This window comes from Miniopterus natalensis, chromosome 12 (assembly GCF_054644295.1).
Source record: "Miniopterus natalensis isolate mMinNat1 chromosome 12, mMinNat1.hap1, whole genome shotgun sequence".
NCBI classification, from domain to species: domain Eukaryota; kingdom Metazoa; phylum Chordata; class Mammalia; order Chiroptera; family Miniopteridae; genus Miniopterus; species Miniopterus natalensis.
The window spans coordinates 12,879,158-12,892,857 of NC_142092.1; the positions used below are offsets into that span (position 1 = coordinate 12,879,158).

Genomic DNA, 13,700 nt, shown 5'->3' on the forward strand with positions numbered 1-13,700 from the left:
TATTCTTTTATAAATGACAATGCGTATCTCTCACCTTGAAGTTAAAGTCGCTTGTTTGAGAGGGATTAAATCATCTTGCTTTTGTTTTAAAGATATAAATCCCCCTGAAATTCCTGTTCCAGCTACAGCATGCTCATCGACCCCCGTTAACATTTTCCTTTTGCCACCACTCTCTTCCTTTTATGTTTTTTTCCGTTATGTAGATAATAACATAACAGTAACAGCTGCCATTTAATCAGTCATGACATGCTGGGCACCGGGATCAGCGCACTGTGCCCTAATCCCCGCATTAATCCAGTGCTGGCCTCAGGGTCGTTATCTGCTTAGTGTGACACGCACGTTTGGGATTCGGTATAATACGCAGCGATCGTGTCCTAGAAAGGCATTAGAGACAGTGTGGAGAGGGAGCTGGCTTGGAGGTGAATATTATCTCTGCGAGTAATTTTGATCACGTGATCTTGGAGGAAAAAACAACAGTATTTGTACACCTAAGGTTAAAAAAAATTCTATGCGTATTTTGTGAACTTTTTCCAGAATGGGTCTCATTTTATTTGATTAGGCATGCTGCTTGCTTTCAGTGTGATGTTATTGAACACCCTAAGCCTGTGGGCAGATTTTTTTATTTTTACATATGGCCTGGACTATCTTCTGTCTACTTAAATACTTGCAAATACAGATTCATCAGTTCCCCATGTTTTGTGTTGTAGACATCACTTATCTCAATTTCGTGTCTCAATCACAATGTTGAGGGCTCAGTTCCTCAAGTTCTTTGTTCTGAGCTTGTCCTCAGATCAGTTGAGTTACATCCACCAATTCTTATAAAATTGATTTTTAATATGTTTTTCTCCTTCCTCTAAACAGTCTGTACCCAGCTTTTTTGTTGTTTAGCAAAATAGTCTCTCTTTAATCTTTTCTATCTAGTTGTTTCTTTTTCATTCATACCATTTACTTTGCCACCGTAGCTTAGTCTTCATCTGTCTCAAACAGTATTTGGTCTTAATTAAATCGATCTTTCCACAAAATTGGGAAATTCCCATGTGTGGGTTGGAGATATAATACACGCTTCTTCCTTGAAGATGTCATAAATCTAATCCTTAAATGTGATTATAAACAAAAGCACTTGTAAGGGGCCAGGATCATCCTCCCCATCCTAATAGAATGCTAAAATGGAAGTTTTGGATAACTAAATAATGGATTTTGTTTGATAATTTTTACATGTCATATACATTTTTAATTATTTAGTAAACACTTTCAACATTCAGAAACAATTAAACAACTTAAAGATGTAGAAGTTAAAACTTACAATTAGTCGGAAACAGCACTTCATTTTATGGAACATGCAGCTTCCAATTTAGGATTTTTATCTTGTGATATATACTATATAAGACAATGGCAGCTGTCTGCAAAGTGTGATAATGTATATATCTTGTAGGTTAAATGAGACACCCACCTCAGCACTTGTCACAGTGAGTCTTCAGTAGAAGTTTAATGTTGTTTTAATAGAATTATAAATAGCAGAATGAGAACAAGGCAAACAATTGTGAATACAGAGGTATAAGATGATGAAACATTGGATGAGTTGATGTGTTTTCGGGAAATCAGGATAGTTCTGCAGTATGTCCTGAAATTCGTAAAATGCTGTGCAGCCATTCCTGGTATTTCCTTATTTTTCCATCTGCTGTCCCACTATTCTGAACTTCAGAATACTCCTTTCCTTATCAAAAATGGTTAACAATTTCTTTCAAAGTAAGTTTCTCCCTAATGTAAATATAGTTTCTGATGTCTTTCTAGAGTGTAATGGGATATTTACCATTCAGAATGTAGTTAGTTGGCTGGAAAGTGTCTAGGTTTAAAAGAGAGCTTGGAAAGAAACCCCTGACTATGTGGTCAATTAATATATGACAAAGGAGGCGAGAACATACAATGGGGTAAAAACAGTCTATTCAGTTAATGGTGCTGGGACCACTGGACAGATAAATGCAAAAAAAAAAAAAAAAAAGAAACTAGACCAACTTCTTACACCATGTATGAGAATAAACTCAAAATAAATTAAAGATTTAAATGTAAGAAACAAAGTTATAAAACTCCTAGAACAAAACATAGGCAGTAAACTAAACTCTGAATTCTCTTTTAGCTTTTAGCGATATCTTATACTGCTAGAGTAAGGGAAACAAAAGAAAATAATAAACAAAATGGGATTACATCAAACTTAAAAGGGTTTGCACAGTAAAAGAAACCACCAACATAGCAAAAAGATAACCTACTGAATGGAAGAAGATATTTACCAGTGATACAATCAATAAGGGGTTAATGTTCAAAATTAATTTTTAAAAATATCCTCATACAACTCGACACCAAAAAACACAGTCTAATTTGAAAAAGGGCAAAGAACCCGAATAGACACATCTCCAAAGAGGACCTACAGATGGCCACTAGATATGTGAAAAGATGCTCAAGGTCGCTAATCATCAGGGAGATGCAGATTAAAACCACAATGAGGTATGAGGTATCACCCCACACCTCTCAGAATGGCTCCGTCAGCAAATCAGCAAACAGCAGGTTGGAGAGGATGTGGAGAGAAGGGAAAGCCTGTGTACTTTGGGGGGGATTGTAAACTGCTACAGCTACTATGGAAAACAGTGTGGAGGTGCCTCCAAAAATTAAAAATAGAACTGCTCTATGACCCAGCAATTCTACCCATGTGTATATTTCCAAAGAAACCCAAAACACTAATTCAATAGAATATACAAACCCCTATGCTCAGTGCAGCATTATTTATAATAGCTGAGGTATGAAAGCAACCCAAGTGCCCATCAATAGACAAGTGGATAAAAAACTAGTGGTATTTATATACAATGGAATATTACTTGGGCATAAAAAAGGATGGTATCTTACCATTTGCAATAGCACCTAGAGGATATGCTAAGTGAAATAAGTAATGTAGAAAAAGACAAATATCATATTATTTCACTTATATGTGGAATCTAAAAAACAAAGCAAGTGAACAAACAAAATAGAAACAGACTCATAGATGCAGAGAACAAACTGACAGTTGCCAGAGTGGAGAGGGTTTTGGGGTCTGGGTGAGAAAGGTAAAGGGATTAAAAACTATAAATTGGTGACAAAATAGGCACCGGGATATATAAAACAAGTACAGCAAAGGAAATATAGTCAATAACATTGTGATAATTATGTATGGTTCCAAGTGGGTACTTGAATTTATCAAGGGAATCACTTCATAAATTATATAATTTTCTAAGCACTGGGGTGTACTCCTGAAGCTAATATAAAATAATATTAAATGTCAACTGTAATTAAAAAATTAAATTAAACAAGATTATGTCAAATAAAATAAAAAGAGTGAGTTATAATTCTCAAGAACAGAAAAAAAGAGACAAAGAAGCACAAACTGAGGGTACTAGTGTATATATATGTATATACATATACATGTACTAGTATATATGTGTATTTTATATATAAATTTATATAAATATACATTGGTAATGTAATTTGTATGAACATAGCCCTTAAAGCATGACCTTATATGATCCTTCTAGCAGTGGGACAGGAAGCAGCTTACTTATGTTCTAACCCACTCAGTGTGCCCTGACAGAGCGACCCGCTTAGGCATGAGCTCCCCGCCATCCCTGTTCCTACCCCAATCTCCTTTGCTCCCTAACGGATCAGAGATTTTCAGAAAGTGTGGGAGGTGCGGCGCAGACGTCTTCTTGGAGGTGCCAGTTCTTCAGGTTTGGGCCTGAATTTCGCAGGAGAGGAATGGACACAGCCCCGCTCTGCCTAATTAGCACGTGTGCGTTTGGGCAACGCAGACAAGTAACACTGCGCAGCAGCCAACTGCCAACCTCGCCTATCGCTTTATTTTCTTTTAGCAGGTCGGTAGGAGAAAATAATGCTTTTAATAAGTTCTTTTATAGATAATTGAGACAGGCTGTGAAAGTTTATTTTTTTTTTACTATACGTAGTGTATTTTATCTAGAAGTTGAAGTCACTTAAATACCTACATATTACATATCAACTTATCAAGTTGATGACTGTCATTTCCCACATTGTATAAATTTTGTCTAGGAAAATTATGGAACATAAAGGAAGAATACTTGCTAATATTTAGTAAAGAAGTCAATGGTAAAATACTAAACAAGGAGCCCACACACCCTGTTACTTATCACAGTTTTATGACTAGAAAAATGTTTATGTTTCTAATATGTCTATAATAAGAAAACCAATGCTGTCGTTTTCATAGTACAACAGCTTTTCTAAGTAAAATAGCATGCAATTGAGAGGTTTTATTTTTTGTAGTGTTTCTTAATCCAGAGTCTGTTTACTGCCTTGGAAGTCCCAGAAAGACATAATTGTCATTGCTATATTGTGCATTTAACAAAATCTATAACAGCAATATTTAGGGAGGTATTTTTTAAATGGCAATGTGGAGAGATAATAAAAGTTTCATCGCTAATCAGCATCATTTTATAAAGATGTTTATTGCTCTAAATGTCCTTTTTTGTCTTCCTTTCATTTGTAGGAATTGAAGAGCGCCCTGGAAGCTGCTTCATGAACTGCTTGGGCTTCTAAAGTGCCCAGTGGAGTTTTAATCATATAAGGTAAATACCTAATTTATTTTAGTTGTGTTTTTAGGGTGAAATGGAATACCATTTTTTTTTGTCTTCCAACTTAGTTTCTTTATACCAGGAAGTTAATGGTCTTTTATTTACACATATATTTAATTCAGTAGTTACTCTGGTTTGTTGGCTCCAAAGTGACTGGGGAAGTTACTGTCATACTGACAATCCAATGCTGGCCTTATACAATTTTCTCTGTAAAACGGTCATAAATATTCTATGAGGATATGTTTCAGAGAGTCTGTACATGGTTTTTGTTTGCTTATAGTGATCTCTGTACTTTCAAACCATGTTAGCATATGGTTTATAATGTATAAACTATGTTACATATAACGTGTAATGGCTAAAGATATCTTCTTTATTAATACTTATGACATGGGTAGTGACATTGGATGTATATTACTCTGACTTTGAAGTGGCCCTGAGTTATTCTGGACTTTTGGGTTTCATTCTCCTTGGGAGGTATAACATTTGCTCACTCTCTATTTGCAAAAATTGCATTTATAAGAGTAGAAACTGCCTCGTACCCTTTCAGAGCTTCAGTATGTGTGATGTGGATGACTTTTTTTTTGTTTTTTTGAGTGTTTTCTTTTTTGGTAAATCTTATTAGGTTTTCTACCTTTTCTTTCTTTGCTGGTAGTCCTTTACCAAGCATCCCAACAAGGTTTTTATTTTTTTAATTATTTCTTTAATTTTTTTTGTTTTCAGTTGTTCATAAATTGAGACATTTGCAGTCACTGCTTTCTTTTCCTCACATAAAATTCTTGAGAAAGGAATTAGGATTTGAGGGATGCCCAGGAGGGTAAAGCATGGCTACTAACTCTTAAGAAAGGCTCATTAAAGCAACGAAGGGGGGCCATGTGGGACTATATCTCCGTGTCATGATGAAGACCAAGAAATGAAGCAAAGGACATTTTCTTCTGAAAGCTGGGTTCCTAGAAAGGGAATATGCCAGCTTCCAGCACCTTTTCACATGTCTACCAGACACACAATAATAGCAAGGAAGGAATGACTCGTATGTAAATGGCCTACCCAGCTATAAATGGTACACACAGGAACACGCATGCACACCAGTCTAGGATGCTGTTTCGGGATCCAAAGGAAACTCACTCCCCACGCATAGATATATAGGCTTAAATTAAAAAGAAATATATTTCAAGGGGTAATAGAGAAATTAAATATGCGTGGAATATATTGAATTGGTCAGATTTTTTTTTTTTTTAAATAATAGCATCATTGATAAAATTTAAATTATGAACTGCATGATGAAGCATATGGCTCACATTTTACAAGGGTCTGGTCCATTATGTTAACTTGGATAAGATAATAGGAGGAAAATGGACAGGCAGTTATGTGAAGAGAATTGGGGGAAATTGCTCATTTGCACAGCACAAAACTATCTCTCACTTACAGGGCTCTTCCAATCAAAAAGAACATTTAATACCACTTAAAATATGATAAATTGGATGGGATTTGAAGACACTATGAAATATAATTACTTCTTTGAGTATTTCTTAGTATTTCTTTTATACTTCCTTTAGCCAGTTTAAATAATCCTGATAAATTAAGCTCTTTTTCCTTCATGGGAAGTCCTACAATGTCTCCCTGATTGTAAACCCAGAGAACACTGTCTTCAGATGTACCTGGATAGTAGATAGGAGGTTATTTCATTTTTTCTGCAAAAAATGAAACATGCACTATTAATTTATTAAATGACTAGAGGTTATTTGAAAATTAATATTTCATTTGATTTTGATGGAATTTTTATAAAACATCAAAGCCATATGGGAATTTGTCTGCACTGAGAAGTTTCATTTTAACAAGAGTTTAAAGCATGTAACATAAGCAGAAGGAAAGGACAGAGCTTGGATCCTCTAGGTTCTTGTTCTAACAATTAAGCTCATTTTCACTAACATTTTCAAGCCCTTCTTCTTGCAGTACTGGCTCTTTCTCTTTTGTCTTTCTCATTTTATATGAAGAGAGTCAATTACAGGGGCAAGGGGGGTTGGTGGAGGTGTTAGAGGGTATGGGGGATAAATAGTGATGGGAAAAAATAATAAAATTAAATAATAAAATAAAATATAACATAAAATAAAATAGGAAAAATAAATATAGCACATCTGGGGGGGAAAAGTCTTCATCTAAAATGGCAAAGGGAGATTTTAACAATGGTCCCCACAACCCCCACAGGTACTGATCTATTTACCTATTTTTTATTGCTAATCTTTTTTAAAACATTTTTTAAAATTGATTTCAGAAAGAGGAAAGGAGAGGGAGAGAGAGAGAGAAACATCAGTGATGAGAGAGAATCATCAATTGGCTGTCTCCTGCACACCCCCTAATGGGGATCAACCCCCCAACCCAGGCATGTGCCCTGACCTAGGATTGAACCCTGACCCCCTGGTTCATAGCTTGATGCTCAACTATGGAGCAGCAGCGGCAGGGCTATTCTAATATTTATTTCCTCAAAGCCTTTGACAAGGTTCTAAACAATTATTTTCTCCATTCTAAAGCCATCAGAATTTGTTTTAAAAATCTATATTAGTAAAGAGTGAGATAAAATGTGAATAAAGCTGAGGCATTTTATGTTGTACAAAGAATCGCCGATTTAAGTTTAAAAGGTAAATATCACCAGTGTGATGACCAACGTGCAATGAGAATGTGAACGGCATTAACAGCGTATTGAACAGAGAAGGGCCTGAGAAACAAGTCAGTGCCCTGAGCAGAGACCCCTCCAAAACTGCAGCCGTGCCCACAAGGCGGAGCAGGACATTGAAAACGCAGGAATAACTGCTCAGCTCAAACAGGATAATGAGGCGATCTGAACATTTGAAATTATTAGGTTTACCTTGTTTTGAGAAGGTAAGACTTTCCAGTTTTAGAGATGATGATAATTCTCTGTAAATATTTGAGTCACGCAGATGGAAGGGAGGCTAGACGTTTATGGCTGTGACTTGAGAGAGGTCCTGAGACATTTGAGTGCCATGTGATCCAACATGGGAAAGATTTTTAAAATAATATTATATGGGTTTAATTTAAGTAAACAAAAAACAAACAAAAAATGTAAAAATTAGAATTTCTTCCTAAATAGAATGGGCGATTCCATAAAGGGTTGAGAGTCCTGCCTCTAAAGATGTCACCAGGTGTGGTTGGCTAGCCAACTGCTTCTCACCAGGGACTCATGTATCAATCAGTGTTTGAAGAGATGACAATTTGCATCTGGCCCCAAGGTTCTTTCTGGTTCCCAGAATCTATGAGTTCTCTCTATCTGACGTAAGTTGCCCATAGTGAGGCAGAAGGTTTTGTGGTTCCAATTCCAGGTCCAGTGTCAGCATTCCTGCGGTGGCTTCGCTCTCACTGTATCTGTCACTTTGGAATTTCCATGAGGTCTCCAGGGCTCAGTTTACTGGTCTGTGAGGAGAGGAGGTAAAACTTCTCCCAGTACGATGTTGTCACTGAGGCTCACGTACTAATGATAGTAAGAAAGAGTGACTTAAAATCAGCTGTTAAGGACTTTATGCTTTCCCGTTTCACTGACCTTGACTGAGAACCCAAGAATTACTCAGTTACCTATGAGTTTATTTTACAGCATAAAGTTAAGTATTTTATGGGTATCATTTTTTAATGGTTTAAAATTATGACTAGAATAAGATATCCTTTCAATCAGACTTCTGTTTCATGTATTGAATAAAACCAGACTTTTGTCCTGAGGAAAATCTGGACAAAACTGGCTATAAAATAGTCCCTTTTGTACTTGTCTGCATGGGTGGGATGGTAGTCTGTCTAAGTAAGTGTCTGGTTAGGCTCTGTCCAGTTATGAGAAGATGCCAAAACTATGCATGCTTTTAAACCTACAGGTTCCTCCTTACTTAGTAACACCAAATATCTGTGGTATGTTAGTCATCATATAATATGTACATCACTATTTCTGACAGCCAGTATTAATCAGCAAAGTGGAGGCAAGATGTAATATTCGGGAAGGACTGCCTGAATGATATGAAGCCTTGTCATTCATCTATACAGCTTAAATTTTATCAATGGATTAAGCAAGACTATTAAAATCTCCATATTTACTCTGTAGAAGTGTTTTCACTCAACCACAGCTTGAATCAATGCAATTGACTTACACTAATTCGTGCTTGAGAGGCTAGAAAGGCATGCTTGCATTTGCTGTAGTAGTGTTGTTTATCACGGTGTGGTTTTCTGTATTCTTTCTAGGCCTCCTCCATCGAGGAGACCTTGGGACATGCTTTCCTCCAGTGTCAGCTCTCCAAAGAGCAGAGCTTCTCCTGGCAACTTGTTTATTTTTAACTTGTGAACCCACTGAATTATGCATTAGATTTATTGGCATGTGTGTGTAGGGTACTAGGAAGCTCAGAATCTAATGTGTCGAATATCTGTCAAGGAAAATGAATCTAATGACGTACGTGGTAGTGAAGCATTGCTGCTCTGGGATCAGTCTAAACGTGCGCCCCATCTCTTTTATTTAAATCAAGGGTAGATTTGCTCAGGATACCACCTCATTTTCTTTACAGTGAGATGGTTAGTGGTGTTTTGAAGATTAAAGAAGCTAATCACTTAATATATTAACACGTTCTCTGTAAATGTTAGCTATGGTCAAATACAAAAGTAAGAAGTTCCACCAAGCAGCTCCTTTTTTGACCACAGCTCTTGGCCTACCAAAGCACGCCTGTACTGAGCATCTATTACGTTCGCTTCTCACTCATCCGTGTGCAAGTAAACAGTATATGCAGCTGACCACTTAGGACTCAACAGTTATCTTCAGTGCATAGCCCACAGAGGAAGGGAAAGGAACAAAAATTAAGAATAACTTTTTATGTGTTCTTTCTATACCCATGTGTACTTCCGGGGATCCAAGTTTTATTAGAAGAGTTTAAGGTTTTCTTCATAGATGTTTGGGGATATCCAAGGGAGAGGAGCTCATTTCAGTGCTTGGGTCCATTCTCTTCATGGCCCGGCCCAGGGCTCTGCTTAAAGTAGGAGCTGAATCGCACCGACTGGGGTTTGCGTTTGCTGCGGGCCAGTGCCCTTGCCTTTGCCCTTGCCCTTGCCCTTGCCCTTGCCCTTGCCCTTGCCCTTGCCATGGGGTAAGGGGGAGCTGCTCGAACTACAGCTGCACCTCGACTTCTTGGCTCCTTGCCCTTCGGTTACAGAAGATAATAGGAAAACAGAGTAAATCTGTGAGACCTCACACTCCAACTCTCGATATGTGAAGCTCCGTTAGGAGTTCTGTGTTTCAACTCTGGGAAAGCTGTATTTTCCGAGGAAGGACCCATGTTCGTTCAGAAGGTGAGAAATCAAACTCTTTGTCCGCTAGGCAACCAAAAGTTTCAATGGTAAAGGAACAGTGGCAATAGGAGAACACCGTTCTTCAATATTCGTGCAACAACTTTTATAACACTTGCCTTGTGCCCGGCACCCTTTTACGCACTTTACAACATTTTCTTCAGGAAGCCCGTACGGCCCCATGAAATGAATATATATCATCGCCATCCGCATTCTGCTAACGAAGATACTGAAATTAAATTAGTTGCCCAAGATCACACAAGTGATGAATCTGTTACATAACAAGGTGTACTTAGCAATGAGGGGCTACAGCAAAAGAGTATTTCTTAAGAGAACATAGGCGGCAGTGATGGGGACGTGGGCATTGCGGAGCGGAACCTGGTTCTCTCTGTGCCCTGTCTCCAACATCTCCTGCCATTTGGTGGGTTAAGTAAGGAGGAATGACTTTAGGGATGGGTAAAGGTTTATAAATATGAAGTCTGTATTAAAAAAAAAAAAATTGGAGAGTGGTAACAAGAGCAATTCCTTTTGCTCGGAACCTAAATAATTGTGCTACTAGCCAGACTAGATTTTCCCCTGGGAACGGGAGATAAGCAAGATTAATCTCAGCGCGTCTCTAGAAAACCTGTTTGCATTGGGCCTCCCTCTGGATTCGGATTGCTTTAGGCCCTACTGTTGCATGGCACCTCGGATCCTTGAAATCTTTTTATGACTCCGAATACGTGTTCCACATGTAATTTACAATAGCATTGAAGAAGTGCAATCCCTAATTAATTCACCAATCAGCTGCCAGAGCCTGTGAGCTTTCCTCGTTCACTGTTGACTTCCCTGTGGGAAAGCAGTATCCTGAGAGCGCCGTGTCCTTTATGCCGCGAGTGGTGTTAGAGCAGGTACTAAGTCATGCTGCTTGTTCATGGAAAATATGCCACCCTCATGAGTGCCTTGATGACTTTGTTAAAAATACCTTCTGCCGCCCCTGTTCTCTTGTTCTCATGAACACCGTGGCTCTGCGGTACAGCAGGGTTTCCACGGTGCCGCAAATCAGGACGAGGGAGGTCAGCATCTCTCAGTTTCATACCTGGGCATTTTCCCTCGAGTTTTTCTATTTTATCCTTAAGAAACTTTATTCCATTTAATTTTTAAAAAGTAATTTAAAACCTGTTTTCTTAGATTGTATTATTTTTGAAGACTTTCTTATCTCAAATATTCCAAAATGGGGATGTTTTTATACAATAGAAATATTCATTTCTACAATGTATTTCATGGGTTTATAAATTTATAACTAGGTAAACATGTTTTATGAGTGCTTTCAGGAAAAAATAGGAAGGAAATAAATAGTGCTTGTAGGATTATAAAATCAGTTTAATTTTCACATTTGCTTTAAGATTACACAGTTTTTTGTTGAGTAATGAACTATCCCCAAACTCAGGTACTTAACATAATTATTTGATTGTTTCTCACAGGTCTGTGACTCAAGGGGTGGTTTGGGTGAGCTTAGGCTCCACCGATTTCAGCTGAACTTATGCATATGGTCACAGTGCGTAGGCAGGGCTGGCTAGTCTACAATGGCCTCACTCACTTACATTTTGCAGTTCTCTAGCTAAGGCACCAGAGTGACTGGGCATGTGTCTCTTATCATACAATTGATTAGTTTGGACAAATTCACAGAGTGGATGGCAGGGTTTCAAGACAAAGCATTCAAGACTCTCCCGGCCACTGCTTTGAACTGGCTCAATATTGCTTTGGCTGCATTCTATTGGCCAAAACAAGTCAGAAGGCCAGTCCAGATACAAGACCTGGACAAATGGATTCTACCTCTTGATGAGAATAGTTGCAAAGTAACACTAGAAAGGCAGGGAATCCAGGGAGGAGAGAGGAACTGGTGCAATTTTGCTATCTACTACACTTAACTATCTGGCAGAGCTTAATGGTCATCGAGGCCTGGCCCAGGTGAAGTTTTTGCAGTTATCTAATTATGCTGGTTTCTCCATCAAAAACAGCTCTCCTTCGCCATTCGACAGCACAGCCTAGCCCCACAACAGCAACACAACACATTCTACGTCCGTCCAGACTCTTTTATTTCTGAGTTACCTCTTTTTAAAATCGGTTTTATTGAATAGTTTGGCATATGAAAAAATGTTTACAATATGCACAAGGTGTAAATAAAACTACAATGTGCATAACATTATGTACGCCATCCCGTGTAGCTCAAATATTCTTCCCCAACCCAGTCCCTTTCCTTTCAGAACATGACCTCTCTTCCAAATTGAGTTTACCATTCTTTTTTTGCTTTTCATTACGGTTTTCACACATTTTTCCCAATATATATTTCTTGTGGGGTACATAATTTATAATTTTTTGTTTTTATTTTTTAAAAAATATGTTTTTATTGATTTCAGAAAGAGGCAGGGAGAGGGAGAGAGAGAGAAACATCAATGATGAGAGAGAGTCAGGGATCAGCTGCCTCCTGCACGCCCCCTACTGGGGATGGAGCTCGAAACTCAGGCATGTGCCCTGAAGGGAAATGGAACTGTGATCTCCTAGTTCATGGGTTGACAACCACTGACCCATGCCGGCCAGGCATAGTTTTCTTTTAATTTTACACAAATGGAGTCATAATTTCCTACTTACAAGAGCTAGCCACTGTTTTAAATTTTGTATTTTAATGAAAGTATTCAGTATATTTAAATTAATTACAATGCTAATATATTTTTATATCTTCAATATTATTTTGAGGGTGTCTAGTCATTCCTGTGTTTCTTCGGCTGTTGCTAAATTGCCTAGAATTGATTAGTTATTCTCATTTGTATTTCCCTCCATTAGCTTAATACTTTTATTACCTTTTCTAGCTTGATGCTTATATTGGAAATGTATCATCCATAGAGAAACTCACTAAAATGTGAAGCTCAATCTTCACTCCCCTTCTAAACAATATAAGAGCATGGTATAGCTTAACTACAATCAGTACCCTTTAATTTTATATGCAATTTTTATGTATTTTAGTTCTGTTGCCATTTTTAGTTTTAATGACAATTTTTTTTGGTTTGTTTTACATAAATAAATGTGACTGTTGCTCACTGTGTTTGCTTACCTTCTCCCTTGAACCTGAGGTCTTCCATCTGAGTTCACTTTCTTCTACTTGAAGAAGTACATTGAGAATATCATTTATATTTGTCTTTTGGTAGCAAAGGCTCAGTTTTATTTGTACATAATTATCTTCTTTCTTACTATTGAAAGACATCTTATTAAATATGATTCTAAGTTTATGGTTATTTTGCTTTAGCTCATTTCACTTGTTATTCTACGGGCTGTTGATGTGCATGGCTGCTATTTAGAAGTCAGATGTCAAGCTAATTGCTTTCCTTAAAGATGATCAGTCCTACCTCTCCACTACATTAAGTGTTTTTCTTTGTCTTTGGTACCTTGAAGTTTTACTATAATATGTGCAGGTATTAATTCTTTGTATTTATTATATATTTTTTGATCATAGGTTACTTAATCTTTATATTGGTATTTTTTATTAATTATGGAAAATTTCAGTTATTATTTACCTACATATTACCTCTATCCCTTTTATCTCTCTTTTTCTTCTGGAAATTCATAAAGTAAAATTTAGTTTTAGTGCTCTATTCAAATTTTGCTTTCTAATGTGTCCGTAATTTTTGGTCTCTGAATTTTGTTCTCTTTAAGTTGTGGCATAATTTCAGACATGTATTGTAGTGGCAAAAATAGTAACAAGGGTTTTCGTGCATCTTC

General features: G+C 37.3%; 1 protein-coding gene across 5 annotated transcripts in view; it reads left to right on the forward strand.

Moving 5' to 3' along the window:
- LINGO2 (leucine rich repeat and Ig domain containing 2) overlaps positions 1 to 13,700 on the forward strand; it is a 1,050,275-nt gene that overhangs the window by 458,514 nt on the left and 578,061 nt on the right. For all 5 annotated transcript variants that reach the window (XM_016220501.2, XM_016220500.2, XM_016220503.2 and 2 more), the window contains one exon: positions 4,541 to 4,619. The gene's annotated coding sequence lies outside the window, so the exon portion shown is untranslated. The remainder of the gene's footprint in view (positions 1 to 4,540; positions 4,620 to 13,700) is intronic.